The sequence below is a fragment of the Leptodactylus fuscus genome, chromosome 5 (assembly GCF_031893055.1).
Source record: "Leptodactylus fuscus isolate aLepFus1 chromosome 5, aLepFus1.hap2, whole genome shotgun sequence".
Taxonomy (NCBI): domain Eukaryota; kingdom Metazoa; phylum Chordata; class Amphibia; order Anura; family Leptodactylidae; genus Leptodactylus; species Leptodactylus fuscus.
In genome coordinates, this window is record NC_134269.1 from 209,951,677 (window position 1) to 209,971,388 (window position 19,712).

The 19,712-nt window shown below is 42.8% G+C and overlaps 1 protein-coding gene across 3 annotated transcripts in view; it reads right to left on the reverse strand.

Moving 5' to 3' along the window:
• FGD4 (FYVE, RhoGEF and PH domain containing 4) overlaps window positions 1-19,712 on the reverse strand; it is a 79,879-nt gene that overhangs the window by 50,007 nt on the left and 10,160 nt on the right. The window contains exon 1 of one of the 3 annotated variants that reach the window (XM_075275181.1): window positions 13,492-13,513. The exons of the other annotated variants lie outside the window; for them this stretch is intronic. The gene's annotated coding sequence lies outside the window, so the exon portion shown is untranslated. Of the gene's footprint in view, window positions 1-13,491; window positions 13,514-19,712 lie in introns of those variants that run through there. 3 annotated transcript variants of the gene reach the window in all.

The following is a 19,712-nucleotide window of genomic DNA, read 5'->3' on the forward strand; positions in this document are numbered from 1 at the left end:
TTCTTGTACATAGGAGCAGTATTATAGTAGTTATATTCTTGTACATAGGAGGTAGTATTATAGTAGTTATATTCTTGTACATAGGAGCAGTATTATAGTAGTTATATTCTTGTACATAGGAGCAGTATTATAGTAGTTATATTCTTGTACATAGGAGCAGTATTATAGTAGTTATAGTCTTGTACATAGGAGTAGTATTATAATAGTTATATTCTTGTACATAGGAGCAGTATTATAGTAGTTATATTCTTGTACATAGGAGCAGTATTATAGTAGTTATAGTCTTGTACATAGGAGTAGTATTATAGTAGTTATATTCTTGTACATAGGGGGCAGTATTATAGTAGTTATATTCATGTACATAGGGGGCAGTATTATAGTAGTTATATTCATGTACATAGGGGGCAGTATTATAGTAGTTATATACATATCCATAGAGCACTGGGCTAGTAATGTAATAGTAATATCAGGTGATTCTAGATTTATAATTACAAGCTTTGGAGTTGTCTTTTAAGTATAATCCCGTCTGTACAAAGCCATGAAATCACACATGCAAAAGTGAATAGCAAGAAAACCCAACTGCATCAGATGGGTCAGCATTACATGGTATATATTGATGAGACACCATCAGCATTTCCTCACCTAGAATTCTCACTGCGCTATAATATGTGCTTGGCAAAAGAATTGTGGGCCAGTAAACAAAATTATTTACAAGACCAATGCTACATGTCAGAACTATAAATAATGATAAGAATAAGGACGTGCTGCCCAGTTATGGAGGTGTCCAATACAGATACTACAATAATAAGTCCATAAAACCGCCAAACTATAACAATCAGTCACATTGAGTCTCCATGTGAAAGATTTCTATTGCCAAGGGACAGACTAATTCAGAATTGAGGTTACTGATTAAACCACCTTCAGCTTTACATAAAGGGCTATTGTTGTCCGCAGTATGGGGTATCTGTAAGAACTTTTTTTTTTCTTTTATATCTATACTGCAGGAGATTTTTTAGGGCTACTGTAAGTCGACTAAAGACAGTCTATAGAGTTGACCTGTCTGGACCCATTACTCCATCTTCAGTGCATCACAAAGGTTCTTCTGCCCTGATTATGGTCTACAAATACCCTCCTTATCATCACTGTATTAGGCCAAATCTACCCCTGAGCTCTGTCTGACCTTCATATAGGTTCTGTATATTCCTATTAACTAGAAATTATTGTACCGTATATAATATCTACCAGAAGAGCTCCAGAACAAAAATGTCAACAGAGAGGTTTCTATCTAAATGAAGTTATGTTACTGTAATGATATCAAGATGAATGTCCCCAATCAATGCAGTATTTCATTCTATAGGGGTCAGTATTATAGTAGTTATATTCTTGTACATAGGAGCAGTATTATAGTAGTTATATTCTTGTACATAGGAGTAGTATTATAGTAGTTATATTCTTGTACATAGGAGTAGTATTATAGTAGTTATATTCTTGTACATAGGAGTAGTATTATAGTAGTTATATTCTTGTATATAGTGGCAGTATTATAGTAGTTATATTCTTGTACATAGGAGCAGTATTATAGCAGTTATATTCTTGTACATAGGAGCAGTATTATAGTAGTTATATTCTTGTATATAGTGGCAGTATTATAGTAGTTATATTCTTGTATATAGGGGGCAGTATTATAGTAGTTATATTCTTGTACATAGGAGCAGTATTATAATAGTTATATTCTTGTACATAGGAGCAGTATTATAGTAGTTATATTCTTGTACATAGGAGGTAGTATTATAGTAGTTATATTCTTGTACATAGGAGCAGTATTATAGTAGTTATATTCTTGTACATAGGAGCAGTATTATAGTAGTTATATTCTTGTACATAGGAGCAGTATTATAGTAGTTATATTCTTGTACATAGGAGCAGTATTATAGTAGTTATATTCTTGTATATAGTGGCAGTATTATAGTAGTTATATTCTTGTATATAGGGGGCAGTATTATAGTAGTTATATTCTTGTACATAGGAGCAGTATTATAATAGTTATATTCTTGTACATAGGAGCAGTATTATAGTAGTTATATTCTTGTACATAGGAGGTAGTATTATAGTAGTTATATTCTTGTACATAGGAGCAGTATTATAGTAGTTATATTCTTGTACATAGGAGCAGTATTATAGTAGTTATATTCTTGTACATAGGAGCAGTATTATAGTAGTTATATTCTTGTACATAGGAGCAGTATTATAGTAGTTATATTCTTGTACATAGGAGCAGTATTATAGTAGTTATATTCTTGTACATAGGAGCAGTATTATAGTAGTTATATTCTTGTACATAGGAGCAGTATTATAGTAGTTATATTCTTGTACATAGGAGTAGTATTATAGTAGTTATATTCTTGTACATAGGAGTAGTATTATAGTAGTTATATTCTTGTACATAGGAGTAGTATTATAGTAGTTATATTCTTGTATATAGTGGCAGTATTATAGTAGTTATATTCTTGTACATAGGAGCAGTATTATAGCAGTTATATTCTTGTACATAGGAGCAGTATTATAGTAGTTATATTCTTGTATATAGTGGCAGTATTATAGTAGTTATATTCTTGTATATAGGGGGCAGTATTATAGTAGTTATATTCTTGTACATAGGAGCAGTATTATAATAGTTATATTCTTGTACATAGGAGCAGTATTATAGTAGTTATATTCTTGTACATAGGAGGTAGTATTATAGTAGTTATATTCTTGTACATAGGAGCAGTATTATAGTAGTTATATTCTTGTACATAGGAGCAGTATTATAGTAGTTATATTCTTGTACATAGGAGCAGTATTATAGTAGTTATATTCTTGTACATAGGAGCAGTATTATAGTAGTTATATTCTTGTACATAGGAGCAGTATTATAGTAGTTATATTCTTGTACATAGGAGGTAGTATTATAGTAGTTATATTCTTGTACATAGGAGGTAGTATTATAGTAGTTATATTCTTGTACATAGGAGGCAGTATTATAGTAGTTATATTCTTGTACATAGGAGGTAGTATTATAGTAGTTATATTCTTGTACATAGGAGGCAGTATTATAGTAGTTATATTCTTGTACATAGGAGCAGTATTATAGTAGTTATATTCTTGTACATAGGAGCAGTATTATAGTAGTTATATTCTTGTACATAGGAGCAGTATTATAGTAGTTATATTCTTGTACATAGGAGCAGTATTATAGTAGTTATATTCTTGTACATAGGAGGTAGTATTATAGTAGTTATATTCTTGTACATAGGAGGCAGTATTATAGTAGTTATATTCTTGTACATAGGAGCAGTATTATAGTAGTTATACTCTTGTATATAGGGGCAGGTTTGGGATCTCATTTAAGGGTACTATTCAGTCATCTTACAGTAGGTTGAACTTTAAGAGAGAGTTCCCCTTTTCATCAGCCACTTTTTGGACAAAAATTCTATAAAGCGTCGCACTGCAGAACTTACTCCAAAAAAAAAGAGTGAGGTCAGGAAGAAAAATGCCAATTTCGGAGCACATGACTGCTGTGTTATTAATATGATTAATGACTCTCTTCATAAGGCGATTGCCTTTTGTCGTGTCAGCAGAAGGCCCATTAGGATGCATTACCCTGTCAGCAGCAAAGTGGGGCACTCAAACACACAGACACCAACCAATTACAGGGCATCGTTCTGTTTTCCTGATGTAGGGGCACTAGGACTATCATGGTCAGAGCTGCGACTTTAAGGTCATGGGCCCAAATGCAAATTTGGATCAAGTCGGGTAGCATTTATAATACTGGGGTCTTCTTATATGGAATAACTTATCACCTCTCCCGCAATAGCAGGCAAGTCTCACGGACATGGCGGGTGATTCTCGCGTCTAGTGAACCTAGTGTGCCGTCCTAAGGGGGCGTGCGATGCTGCGTTCCATTCCTATGATTATAGAGCAAGTCCTATCCTGCGCCGTATCATTGGGCCGAAATGGATCGGACGCCCCCTTCAAAATCGGCCTCATCTTGGATGGCATACATATGGGCCCTTAGACTCCCGTTGGCACCATTGTGACAGCTACCTGTAATACCCCCCTTCGGCTGGCCCTGGTAATGGAGGACGCAACCCAATACTGTTATTGGGGTCACTGTAATGCCACCCCCTATACTTAACCCCGAGTCACAATATGGGTTGTGGCCAATACTGGTGGGCGGGTTACCATGCGAAAAAATTACATTATGGTCAATGAATATAATTTGGAGCGTTCGACCCCAGTAAAGGGATAGGCTCAAACCACAAAATGGCCGCCACAATCCCAAAAGAGACATTTTCCGAGTATCTCTGTCTGACGCCTCTGCGAGAAAATTTACTTCATCCCTATTCATCAATTATTAAAGAGATTTTTCCAAGGCCGGAGAATACACAGAATATCTAAGCAGATCCCCGAACACTTCAGCTGCGAGGAACATTCTGAAACAATTATCCGGCGACCATCAAGCTGCGGAATTAAAGCGCTCGGCTGCTGCGGTGACTCAGAACGCAGGGAGGTTCCCATACGAGTCCCATGATATGGAGACCGGGCCAGAATGCTTTGTAATTCGGAAATGTAATCCCTCCCGAGCCCGGTGACTACCCGGAGATCACCGTAGGGCGGATTTACTAAACAGGGAAAAACATGGGACATCACCGACCAATTCCACGCCGCCGTTTAGTTTTGTTGCCATGGCTTACGCGATATCGTCAGGTCGAATTATAAGTAGTATCCCCCGTCCCCCATCCCAGTGAATGGAGAAGTGGCCACTTATGGTATGCCATGGAAACGGCACGCTTGCTTAATTAACTTCCTATAGAAGTGAATGGAGAGAGCAGCGCATGTGTGCGGCCACCTGTCTATTCTTTTACCCTATGGACAGGGGTGTAGCTATAGGGGGTGTAGTCACTAGTAGGCCATGGACCCCATGGGGGCGCCACAGGTCTACCTTTTGCATTGAGGCTTCAAGTTACACCTCTGCTTCTGGATGTGGTGGACAGTGGCCATTGTAGGGAAAGTTCACACAGTAAAATATTTCTACAGACCACAGATGATAAAGGAGGAGGCCTGCGTTAGACAATCCTTTATAGTTGGAAGGTCCTCCAGCGGTCACATGGTATGCTAGGGTTCGATTAACCCGTCCTCCATCACATGATAGGCTAGGGTCCTACTGGTCGGTCCACTAGTAATCATATGATAGGCTAGGGTCCTACTGATCAGTCCTCCAACAATCACATGGTAATGCCAAAGTCCTACTGGTCGGTCCTCCATCACATGGTATGCTAGGGTCCTACTGGACGGTCCTCCAATATTAACATGGTATGCTAGGGTCCTTACTGGTCGGTCTTTCACTAAACACATGGTAGGCTAGGGTACTATTTTTTGGTCCTCCAACAATCACATGGTATGCCAGGATCCTACTGGTCGGTCCTCCATCACATGGTATGCTAGGGTCCTACTGGTCAGTCCTCCATCACATGGTATTCTATGGTCCTACTGGTCGATCCTCCACTAAACACATGGTAGGCTAAGGTACTATTTTTTGGTCCTCCAACAAGCACATGATATGCTAGGGTCCTATTGGTCAGTCTTCTAGCAATCACATGGTATTCTTGGGTCCCTCTGGTCGGTCCTCCATCAATCACATGGTATGTTATGGTCCTGCTGGTCGGTCCACTAGTAAACACATGATAGGCTAGTGTCCTATTGGTCAGTCCTCCAGCAATCACATGGTATGCTAGGGTCTTACTGGTCAGTCCTCCATCAATCACATGATATGTTATGGTCCTGCTGGTCAGTCCACTAGTAAACACATGATAGGCTAGTGTCCTATTGGTCAGTTCTCCAGCAATCACATGGTATTCTTGGGTCCCTCTGGTCAGTCCTCCATCAATCACATGGTATGTTATGGTCCTGCTGGTCGGTCCACTAGTAAACACATGATAGGCTAGTGTCCTATTGGTCAGTCCTCCAGCAATCACATGGTATGCTAGGGTCTTACTGGTCAGTCCTCCATCAATCACATGATATGTTATGGTCCTGCTGGTCAGTCCACTAGTAAACACATGATAGGCTAGTGTCCTATTGGTCAGTTCTCCAGCAATCACATGGTATTCTTGGGTCCCTCTGGTCAGTCCTCCAGCAATCACATGGTATGTTAGGGTCCTGCTGGTCGGCCACTAGTAAACACATGATAGGCTAGGGTCCTATTTTTTGGTCCTCCAATAAGCACATGATATGCTAGGGTCCTAATGGTCATCTGGTAGGGAACCTAGTATCAAGTGTTACTTTTCCCTGCAGCGCCACCACAGGACAAATAAAAGAAATTAATATGCTGTAATATATGTACGTCCTGTGTCCTCCAGATATGAAGATGTACTTTGTAGCTTCTCTTTACTTTGTCTAATAATTGGAAGTCCCAAATAAGGGGCCACCCCTGCTATACTATACCAAACATGACCAACAATAAGATAAATCGCAATCCCTGGGACACCCCGCAAAGAGCTTTAACCAGTGAAGCAACCGAGAGCAAGTGTTTGATTTCCCAGCAGCACCTCCGCAGGAGAAGTAAAGTATTACACAATTGTACTTTATGGACTGTTCATGTAATTCACTTATATGCTGGACGCTCCACAGAGCACTGGCGGGGCCCCTATTAACAATGGGGATCACCTGAACCCCCTATTACACAGCCCTGACTCTCCAACCTCGAGCTCTCTCCCCCACAGAGCTCACAGTCTAAACAACTGAACTTCACTGACACAACAGTATCACATCCGTATACATATCACAAGACACTGGTTAAGCAATATGTACAAAAATAGCCGCCACAACCGTACGTGCCGAGCCAACATGAAGAGAGTGAAATATTTACCCTAAAAAGGTAAAAAAAAAAAAATCTGTACCCTGGAAAGCTGAGTGACACTGATAATCAATATGCCTGCCAGCCTCCACACTGTCTGTCACTCAGCTTTCCTACAGCCCTGAACGGCAGATTAACTTCGTTATACGGTGATACATTCCTGACTTCTATATTGCCGCACAGCTACATACCTTCTTAGATCTGCCACTCAGGACTTTAGGAAAGCTGTGTGACAGTCTTATGAAATAAAAGAAATAAAAAATGCTCTTTGAAGTTGCAGGTATGGTAATTTTTGGAAGGTAAATATCCTTTGAATTGCAAAGTGGGTCTTTTTGGGGGGTGGGAGGGGTAAATGCCCTTTGAATTGCAAATATAGTTATTTGGGGGGGGGGGAACTGCCCTTTAAATTGAAGATATGGTCATTTTGGGGGCAAATACCCTTTGAACTGTAAAATGTTGGGGGTAAATTCCCTTTAATTTGCAGATAGGGTCATTTTGGGGTGTATATGCCCTTTGAATGGAAATATGGTCATTTGGGGGGGTAAATGCCCTTTGGATTGTAGATATGGTCATTTGGGGGCGGGGCAATTACCTTTGAACTGTAAAATGTTGGGGGTCATTTCCCTTTGAATTGCGGATAGGGTTTTTTTTAGGGGGGGCAAATGCCCTTTGAATTGAAAATATGGTCATTTTGGGGGGTCCCCTTTTGAATTGCCCCAACTTTCATATAAATTAAAAGTGACCAGGCGATGCAAGTCTGTCCTGATATAAGCAGGACTGTGTGATATAAGGAAGGGGGTACACATTGGGCAACTAACCCTTCCAACAAGGGGCCATACATCTCACTGCATTAGTAATCCATAGGAGGGAAACAAGGGACCTGATTGTTATCCTGACTGATCTGTAGCCCGGAGAAATATGCCAAGCATGCACGCTGTATCCAAAAAAACAAAATCTCTAGTAGCCTCCTACACTCCAGACCAGGGACAAAACAAGACCAGGGCCTGGGGGGCAAGGGGCCGGAGATCCTCTCCCTGTAATGGGGAGGAGAGACATAGAGCTGCTGCCTAAAACTTCTGAATGGGGGGACTGCAAAATGCACCAAAACCAGAAGACATGATCCCGGATAGAGCAGGTTGCTGCAATGGGTCCCCCCCCCCACCCCTCTGCATCCCTAGATAGCATCCCAGAGCAAGCAGGTAGAGAGCAAGCAACAAAGAGATTTGCTAATTCTCCGCATTATGTTCCAGTTACAACCAGGGGGCATTGTAAAAGCCTAAATATTTTTGGAATGACCCATTCATCCCCTTACCTGGGGGGGGATCCAAAAAATGACGTGACGGCGTCCTGCACGGAATCCTGTATTAGTCCTTAATTTTGGGGCCAGTCCCGGGATTTTCCCCGCTGCAGGTCTCCGTCCCCTCACTGTATCGCTTCCCAGCTTTTCTCCAGCAAGCTCCACATTCCAGTGGGGAGGGAACAGATGGCGATATCCGTGGTAACCGGCCTGGGCTTACTCCATTGGATGAATGCGGCTTCTGCCTATTGGGCAACTAGTCCCTTTTTTTTTTTTTCCACTCATTGTCCCTGCGCCTTGCAAATTTCTTAATGAAGGGACAAGCTGCCCCTGGCAGGAGCACAGCCTGGCTGACAGGTGCAGGGGTTTTTTCTGTTTTTTTTTCCTACTGCTCCAGTTTGCAGCATAAAAGACTCGAAGGCGACCTAGACTGTGAATGCCGAGCCGGGGCCAGGACTTTGTCTGTCAGAGAGGGGTTTTTTTTTGTTTTTTTTTCTTCTTCCTTCTTCATTTCCACTGCAAAGGGAGGAACAAAACATCGCGTGTGCCAAACCCCAAAAAAAACTATTGTCTTCCCATTCACGGATTGATCCCACAGACCACACATGGGCTTCACAGGAGGGATCTGGATGAGCATTTCCTTCTGGATTTATTATAGCGATGCCTCATCGTGAAATAACGTGACTGGATTCAATTACATGTGCATGTGATCGGCAGACAATGCTCAGTACAACTTCCCGTTCAGCGTGGGTTATAGACTAGGGCTGAGAAGTTCTTATCTTAGTGCAGGATCCTCATCTAGTGCAAAGACAATCTGTAGATTACATAGACTAAGTATTGGGTTCAATGGGCAGGTGTAATACTTCAGTTCTCCTGCGGGCGCACTGCAGGGAAATTGATAACTTGCGGATTACAGCTGATCGGCGATTGTCTGAGTATTAGGGCAGCTTTGGTGAGGACTCTTCTTCTAAAAGGGATTGTTTAAAGCAGACAGCCGCTTTAACATGACCTGCACAGTACAACTTCTTTTACCCTGAAGGTTGAATGGACTTTACACTTGAATGAATTAGAGGAGGGGCTTCTGAAAAATTTGTGTACACGGGGTTATTTGCACAGGCTGCAAGAGCATGCTGGGAGTTGTAGTTCTGAAGCAGCTGTAGAACTGTAAATTGGTGGCAGTGCTCGTGAATAGTGTGGGAGACACGCACAGTACAACCTCTCCGCTATAGTGTAGGTTTACTGTTTTATTCAACTAATGCACAGTACCACTTCCTTTTCATAGTAAGCTATTCCCCTTGCATACATACATCAAGCACAGTATCACTTCCATTTCACAGTAAACCGTTCCCTTAGATATCCATGTAATGCACAGTAGCACTTCCTTTTAATAGTCCCTTAGATGTATGCAACATGCACAGTACCAACTCCGTTTCGCAGTCATCTATTCTCATTGATATCCATATCATGATTTGTACCACTTTCTTTTATTGGAAACTATTCCCATAGAGGTCTATATCATGCACAGTACCACTTCCATTTCACAGTAAACTATTCCCATAGATATATAGATCATGCACAGAACCACTTCCATTTCACTGGATACTATTTCTTTAGCTATCCATATCATGCACAGTACCACTTCCATTTCACTGGATACTATTTCTTTAGCTATCCATATCATGCACAGTACCATTTCCATTTCACAGTAAACTATTTCCTTAGATATCCATATCATGCACAGTACCACTTCCATTTCACTGGATACTATTTCCTTAGATATCCATATCATGCACAGTACCACTTCCATTTCACTGGATACTATTTCTTTAGCTATCCATATCATGCACAGTACCATTTCCTTTTCATAGTAAACTATTCGCTTTCATATATGTATCATGCACAGTACCACTTCCATTTCACAGTAATATGTTCCCATAGCTCTCCGTATCATGTACAGTACCACTTCCATAGCTCTCCATATCATGCACAGTACCACTTCTCTCTATCTATTGTAGGCTTCAGAGGACAGATTGGTATTCTTGCACAGTACAACTTCTTTATTAGAGATACACAGTTATAACACACATATAAATGGGGCTGAGCTGCAATACCAAGCACAGCCACTATACCATACACGGCGCTGTGCTTGGTGAGTAGTGAAGAGGTCACAGCACTCGTCTACACACCACAGCCTTCAGTCAGCCAATATCTGGGGGTTTGGGATGTCGGACCCCGAATGATCTAATATGGAGACAAGTGATCAGTATTCATTGAAATTAACAGAGCAGAGCCACACTTTTCCAACTACCATATTGTGTGGAGTCCAAGTGGTCAGAATCCCACCAATCAACAAGTTATCCCCAATCCTGTATCCCTTTAAGTGAAATGGCGCCCTCTACATTGAAGGTCGTAAAGTGCACCTAAGGACCTTATAGCCGCCATATTTCCCTCTATAGCCAGGAAGGAGCGCCATCTGAGGTGACTTTGTGACCTCATCTCATAGATGATGTCCCCCACCCTTGTCTGTGCCCATAATATCCAATCATGGCCCATATTTCGTCTCCCGCCACAGTGTAATAATCTCATACATCGCAATATGCCGCGTTATTAACGCTCGTGCAAATCCAATTACAGATGAATTAAGTGGCTGGAAATGTGAGCGTCTCCTGTGTAATGTGACAGTATGATGGATTTACAGGCCGTATATATACAATTATCCCATAAACCCCATGAAAGAAATCTCCGCGCTCAGCTAAATCCACATCAAGACGTTTCAGATTAAGAAAATAAGTAAATAAAAATTCAGACTATATAATGCATTCATTATATATATATAGTTATATCCACGTTATTTTAATGGGGGTTGCAGTCATATCAGGGCCCTTATAACTGGAGGGCCCTATAATCGTTTCATCCATATGTTGCCACGGTTGGGACCCCATGTGATCGTCTGTACTCAGGTTTTCTACAGTGCCCCCGCAGGAGGCAGGAGGTATTACATGGTGCCCATTGAAATCAAAGATGTATAGACTTGCAAGGTCCTCCAATATAGTAAGGAGTGTAGCTGCCACTCCCTCAAGGTTAATGGCCGAGTGTCACCCCCTACTGTAAAGGCCATGGCATGGCTATTTTACTACTTCCTTCTGCTACCCCATGTTATACTCTAAAACCAGTAGTCCATCTTCACTCGATCCAAGTGCTATTGTGCCATTAGTGCTATTGTTCTCTGTTATCAGCACTGTCAGGTTGGGGAAAGTCGGACTATATTTTCCATCAGAAGAATGATAGGTTTAGTGGGATTACTATAGGATACTTGACAACTCTCCCGAAATGTCCGAGAGGCTCCCAAAAAGAGGAGTGACCTCCTGAACACCTAGAAAATAGGGCAACTCTCCTAGGTCCAATGGAACGCTCCCATGTTCAGTGTCAGGCCGGCCTATCAGAGTACCAGAGGGTCCACCAGCAGAAGACACCCAAATTTGATGGGTGTCCATTTCCTAGAATAATATCTGGTGGTCCCAAGGAATTTCAGTACATCATCTTCTTCTTCTAGGCTCTCTTCTTTTACAGGTGACATGGGCACTTTGTGTGTCGGTCTCTTCCCTAAATAGGGGTGAGGCCAGCATATTACAAGGTGCAGGACCCCTGAAAAAGGGCATGACCTCCCCAAAAATTTGCATGATCTGCTTTGCCTGCCGTTCTCCTGTCTCCCTATATCAATTGTTGGTACACATGAGCTATATTCAGGCACCAGGGCCCTAGTGCCTGAGGGGGGCCCTCTACCATATACTAATATTTTAGTGCAACCCATGGCCCTGTTATAAATTTTGCATTGGGGCCCAGAAGCTTTAGTTACACCTCTAATTTAGTCTCCACATGTGTCCTTTCAGCTGGTGTGAACATGCTGGAAACCACTAGTGTAGACCACCCCTCGCCTCCATGACCACTACTTTATCTCCATTGCATAGTATAGAGAGTATCCATCTCCAGAAAGCATAGTGAACACAGACCACCCCCCGCCAGCTCCCCCCTGATACGGTGCGATGGCCTCCTTGCCTGAGAAGCTATTGAGACTCCAGCACCAAATATGGCCTTCTGTCCAGTAAGCAGCGATTGTAATCTGGGATCAGGCTTCGATGTTCCAGCTTTTACAATCCTTATAAATCCTAGGCCCTGATGGTTTATACAACGGAGAGTCCTGCAGATGAGCTGGAGAAACAACAGAGACGTTTCCCAGCGAGATACGAAGCAGATCTCACCATAGAGCGTCTTCATGGTCACGAAACTCATCTACTGTCATACCGCCATATAGTCACCACATACAGTGCATTACATAGCAATAAAATGTAGAAATCCCGGTAATAATGTCATAACTGGCTGACTCAGCAGAACAGACCATGGTCTATTTCCTATGGGGTGTTGGAGGGAAGTATCCGGTGGGCCCAAGGACCCTCATTCTGGCACTGGAGTGCGAGTTCATGGAGACCAGTGCTGCCACCCGCACCAAGCAGACATTTATGACGTATCCTACAGACACAGTTGGAATATCCCTTTAAGGACACCAGTACGACATCAAAAAGTACCATCTCCATCTTTTACCCCACAACATGTCTGAATCTGCTTTCAAGAACTGAAAACGTTGCGCTCCCTAAAGACTCTGAATCACCACCAAAGAAACCATTTCCTATCGAATGACTTCCTGTAGACCCTCAATGCAAAACCATAAAAAAGCCTAAAAAAAGCAACACTATAATAATAGTACAAGAATCAAATCCAGAACACAACGCAGGCTACACACACTAAACTCATTACGGCCCGACCACAGAAACACGAACGAAAAACCAAGCCTGCAAGTAAAGAGGAACCTCCAATGTAGGGTTCTGTGCAGAGGAGAAGCTATCGGGGGCGCAGAGGTTGCCATATAAGAAGATACCAGGATAGAGGATTGGCCCTGATAGAGATGGACACCTCTCATAGGTATAGCACTAAAACCAGAGAACATGGACCATACTCACACCCCCCCATGAGCCGCTCTTCTCCGGGTGCCTCTACATTTCTGCTAGGAAGTCTACCGAACGTCTCCCACCCATCCGCGAAGAATCCTCAAGAACCATACGTGTAGATAAGGCCGTGCCGCCGCCAGCGTTAGCATTAAGGCGGCTGTATAGGAAATGCTGTATATTATGTAAAGCTGTGAACAATTTGCAACCACAGGAAACTTGCAAAGAGTATTTCAAAACACGGAGGAAACGGTTCCTCAGACTTGTTGTTAAGGATTGTTCAAAGCCCCCCTTACCTTCCCAGCTTCCTCACTACGTACGGCCTGAGCATTCTCCATACAGGAGTAAATATATCTGCACAGGGTTACGTAGACTACGATGCAGGGGGTGGGGGGATCGACCGTATGCTTTTGCTTCCTATTTCTAGTAAGACAAAGACTACATTCTACCTAAGGACAAAAAGGACTATTTCATCAGTATTTGGAATGTTATGCAAACATAAAGACATTGCTTAAAGGGGATTTCGAGGCTTAAAGGGAGTGGTCACCAGCCACCAACCTATCAACCGAACCCCACAGATAGATAGGTTAGGGTCACCTGAATCAAACGGTGTTTTCCCCTTCTGAATCGCCGCCTCCATTGCCAAGATATTGCTGTTTTTTTAAACATGCAAATGAGCTCTTTGGAGCAACAAGGAGGCCGCCATTGCTCCTACATTCTCACAGCGATATCTCAGCAATCGAAGCAGCGAATCACAAGGGAAAAACACCATGTGATTCAGGTTACCCTATCCTATCTGGAGGGTAGATATGCTGAGCTCTGATGACACTCCCTTTAATAACTTACCTATCTTTAGGGTTAGGATGACCTATCCTTAGTATTAATTGAAGATCAGTGCGGACTGTTGCACCAACCTGCTGTCTCGGCGGACCCGCGCTGATCTTCAATTAAATGCTCATTCAGCCAACATCTATTCCCCCTGACCCACCCTGTAGGCACACACAAAGTTTGGCCAAGTATGCATGTGTTCTCAGTCAAGAAAAGGGAATAAGCTGCTACTAGATACAGATGTATCCCTCCGTACCCTTCCTCCTGGTTGATAGGAGTGTCCTGAGATGACTAGCTTTTCAAGACACTACTGTTTTGTGAAATCTTCTATGTATCTATGTCTCTAAGTTGTGTTTTCGAGAAACTGGACTCTAACCAGACTGAAGGTGGATCTACGTGCTGGTACCTCCAGTAGGGGGGGGCATATCCTCCATTAGTATAAAAGTATCAGACATTGAAGGTCAACATGCCCAATCATTGGCCCATACTCCACTCATTTTCAGTGTTGGTGGCTCCTTTTCAGTGGATGCCACTAGGCCCGAGGGCCTGTAGATGGAATCCAACATGTCCGATTCAACAATAGACCGAAAATCAACCCAGGACCATTGCCCCGACAACACTGGTTGCCTACCATACTGCTCCACCATTGCCCCTTCACGTCTTCCATATTGCGCTACCGGGCCCTGTAATATCAAGGAGTAGAATACGGCCCCTATTTTTCTAACCCAAATCCTAGACATTCCTGGACTAGGAATTATTTTTGCTCCGCCCTCCCCCTAGTCCCTTAAATTAGTCATCCAAATAATTTTTTATATATTTTTATATTTTTTGTTTAGTGTATTCAACAAACTACATTTTTTTCTTCTAAATCACAAAAATAGCCCAATATAAATCACTCTCCCGAGGATGAGGGGAGATCTGAACTCTCGTGGAACCGCTGTCATATTTCTTAATTTATCTAGATGACAGGAAATTTCTCAGAGCTGGAAAATGTCAACTTTTTTTCTTATAGGAAGGGTCCCTGGTCTTTGTGAAAAGGACTTTTTGTTTGCAAATCTTGAGCTGAGGAAAGGACTGAGCCGCAGCACATGTCCCGCAGTAATGGAGATTAATCCCTAATCCTAATTTATTTATGTTTAACCCATTAGCCAGTCAATGCACCGTAAGTGCCCTTTTAATGGTGATGGGGGGACAGCCGTGAACAGGGAAGAAAGTAAACAGTGATGAGGTGATAATGGGGTCATGGCCCACTGGAGATAGCCTGTCCATTCTTTTGTGTCCTAAAACAGAACTACAGTAAATTCGTAGCTATCATTGGGGGTTCGTCCGGGATTAGAGAAAAAAAAAGGTATGTTGTTTTTGAGAAACAGTGCCACTCTTGGCTGTGTCTGGTATTGCAGCTCAGGCCTAGTTAATTCAATGCTGCAATACAAGATATGGACCACAGTCAAGAATGGGGGTGGAGGAATTGTCAGAAGATGTATGGGCACCTTTAATTTAATCCATTTCATACCTCTGTTTTCCAAAAGTGACAAAAAGAAGTGGCAGCCATTACAGTTCCCATAGAGGGTGTCACCTATTTTCCCACAGTCCTTAAAGGGACATTCCACTTGATACAGGATAACCACTAGACTGTGGTTGTTACCACTGGGACCCCACCGTTCGCCAGAATAGGGATCCTAAACCTATATCCCCCACTATCCATGGCTCGGTGGTCACACATGCCTGCTGTCGCACCAGTCAACCCTAGTGGACTGCCAAATCAGTACTGCGCTCGACTATCCCTGGCTGCCTAATAGAACCGAATGGACCATTGCCTGCGGCCCCATTCTCGTGATCAGAGGAGGTCTCGGCACTTTCACCCACCTCTATCCAGTATATAGAATATAACTTGTCTGGTTGCTTTTTGCTAGGGGTAGAGTTGCCACAATCACAGTGTATTTATACATTGCCAGGAGGAATAACAGAAGGACGATCATATAGAATTCAAAGAACATATTACCTGGTATTTCCATTTTCTAGAAACTATCAATACTTACTTAAATAGACATGTCAGGAAAGTGTCTTTTGAAAATTTGGGTCAGAGCTTCCCCTGAATACTCAACGTGTGTGACCCTTTCCTGTCCCTCACCATAGACACAGAGCATTGCCAACCTTTCGGTTTCCGCAGTAAGTGGCGTGCGCCCGTGCATGTCAATGCCCTACCATTGAGGCTGCCAGACCTGATACATTTGGCCACTCTCACCAGAGTTTCACAACCCCCTGCACTTCCCCTTTTTCTGCAAATTTCCATCAACCAAAAAAAGGATCCGAGCAACTCTGAAATGTTCCAGTACGGTGTAGCGTACGAGGCTCTGAGCGGTAATTCAACATCGCTTCCCTTTAACCCTTTGGTTGCTTCAAAGAGGAGTGTGTATAGGTTGCAGTACAACAATCATAGAAAAAAAAAAAAAAAAAAAAAAGTATGTTGTTCCTCTGTTACTCTTCCTGGCAATTTATAAACTAATTGAAAACGGAGTGACAGAGGTGGCCATTTGCGGTCACTGCTGTCAGGCATGACACAGAGTAATGGAAACTGTTCTAGAAATAGTGCCTCCCCTGTCTGCAGGTTGTGTGTGGTATTACAGTGCACTAATCCTGAACAATCCTTTAAAGGGGTTTAAAGGCAAACTCGAGGTGGGTGTAAAACAACAACAAAAAATTTACACTCACCCATTCTTACAACTCCTTTGTACAGTCCTGGTCCCCATTCCCAATTGCCCTTGAGTTTGCCATTAATCCAGGAAAACCCATAGGATATTAAGCAACGGAACCCATAATAATTTGGGAAGGGGCCTCCACTCATAAGGGCCCACAAGGTGAGGCATCGTTTTTTGTTTTTTTTCCAAGAAACAGCGCCACTCTTCAACATAGGCTGTGTCTGGTATTACGGTTCAATTTTAGTCACTTGAATGGGACTGAGCCACAATACTGTGCTGTTTAGATTTAAAAACCTTCCAAAAAACACCCTTTTTTCTTATCCCATACAATCCCCTTAAACCAAAATATCAAAATTGAACAAGGCCAATATATGGTTTTTTTTTCTACATTGATGGACAATAGAATGACTTCATCCCGCACCATATTAGCATTAGGAAGACACGGGGTCAGCTTTCCCATAATGCATTGCTCTGGAGTGACCTACTTGGCCGTTTTGTGAAAACCCAACCTGTCCCATTCACATGTCAAAGTAAATTAGCACAAGGGCTGAATAAGAAGAAGAGACGTCTCTGTTCTGTGTCTCAGTAATAGACGGAAGGCTCCATTTCACGCTTAGGCCCAAAAGAGTCCTTCATGCCCAAGGACAAGTGATTTCAGGAGCAGCTCTTAGAAGACCCTTGAAATCCCTTTCTTAGGGGCCAATATCATTGGCAGAGGCCGAGCCGGGATGGAAAACCAATATTTACGAACCAGCGTCAAGAGGGGATGAGAAAAGCACAAGTATATTCATAGCAAATACAGGAGGGGGAGCTAAAACAAAAAGAAGGGGGGGTATCAAATAGCAAGTCAGCGACAGGGCTGAATTTCTGTCAGCAGAAGTATAAAGAGGGCCTCAAAGTAATAATTATTTTAAAAAAAAGTTTGTAACACCTCTAGGAGGTTATAGGCATGAGAATCCACAGCAACCCCAGTGGCTGGGAGGGGTACTACAAGTCTAGTAACAGTTTCCCCTCCCAGTTGATGAGTCGTGGTGGGAAGGTACACACTCACTCATACTACTTAACCTCCCCCCTTCTGCTGATGTTCCACACAGTACTGAAGGTAACCACTGGCAGCCCTCAGTGGCTGGGGATGGTAGTGCAGGTCTAGTTGTAGTTCCTTCTCCCAGTCAATGAGGGGCTCTGGAGGCAAAGTGCACACTCACTCACACCTCTTGATCCCCCTTGCTATCCTGGCACTGGAGGTAATCATTGGCACCCCCAGTGGCTGAGGATGGTAGTGCAAGTCCAATTTCAATTGCTCCCAATCAATGAGGAGTCTTGTGTCCTGGTTGGAAGGGGCACATTCACTCTGTAATATTATTCCTTAGGGGTACCTGAATACTCTATCCCTTATCTTGTAATAGCACTGTACTCTGCAGGCCACCAATGCCTCGGATTTCTTGTGCCAACCCCAGACTCAGGCAGATAGAAATCATTGTTTAAGCAGGAGAGCCCCCAACCAAATTATTTTAATTTCTATACTATTGTAGTACTGTACTCTGGAAGTTACCATTGCATGCCCCTAGTGGCTGGGGATGGTAGCGCAAGTCTAGTAGAAGATACTACTCCCAATCAATGAAAGGCCTCATGCTCTGGGGGAAAGAATGAGTGCTTGAGGAAGACAGCTCCCTAACACTTACCTCTTGATCCCCATTGCTATTGTAGCACTGTACTCTGGAAGTTACCATTGCATGCCCCTAGTGGCTGGGGATGGCAGCGCAAGTCTAGTAGAAGATACTACTCCCAATCAATGAAAGGCCTCATGCTCTGGGGGAAAGAATGAGTGCTGTAGGAGGAGAGCTCCCTAGCACTTACCTCTTGATCCCCATTGCTATTGAAGTATTGTACTCTGGAGGCAACCATTGACTGCTCCCAGTGGCTGAGGATGGTATGACAAGTCTAGTTACACTTTCTCCTCCTAATTAGAGATGAGCGAGTACTGTTTGGATCAGCCGATCCGAACAGCACGCTCCATAGAAATGAATGGATGCACCTAGTACTTCCGCTTTGACGTCGGCTGGCCGCTTAACCCCCCGCGTGCCGGCTACGTCCATTCATTTCTATGCGAGAGTGCAGTTCGGATCGGCTGATCCGTACAGTACTCGCTCATCTCTACTCCTAATCAATAATGGATCCTTTGCCCTGGTGGGAAGGGGCATACTCACTCACACCTCTTGATCCCTCTTATTATTGTAGCACTATACCCTGGAGGTAACCATTGACTGCCCCTAGTGGCTAGGGATGGTATTGCCAGTTCAATTCCAGTGCCTCTCCCCAGTCAGTGAAAGGCCTTGTGCCCTGGTGGGAGGGGGCACAGTCACTTTAGTACACCTTTGGTACACTCTCCCTTCATGCTGCCAGGTATGCCCCTGATTCCATGCCAGGAATTAGTTATTGCTCACATGACCCCAATTATGTCTTGTATATTATTATGGGGCAATTTCTACAAGAATATGGATTTTATTGCCCCAATTACAGAAAAAAAAAATATTTACACAAAACTACAGTAAATATTAATAATAGTAATAAACCTATATGTTGTGCAAAGGTCGCCGCTCTTCAGGCCTCTTGGATTCCCCTCCCATCTCATCACTTCTCTATTCTCAAAGCAGTAATAGCCAATATGAAAAAGCAGAGCTGCAGTGTAAAGCATGGTGGAGTGTCTGCACAGTGTCCTAGATCCTCAGCTCTGAACTTCCCAGTGTACACCTTGGTATAAAGTAATATATATCATGTTCAGTCTCCCGCCTTCCTGTATACTCATATATAAGGCACATTGTGAGGTTTCTACGACTTCGCTGCCACGACTGCGCAACGTCCTCACTATAAACAGACAAAATTAATTTGCAGAGATCATTAATAAAGGCTCCAAGAATAAATGTCATTCTGAAGATTAATCCATGTGCAGCTTATTACAGATATAACATATATATTTAGCCTGGCAGCAG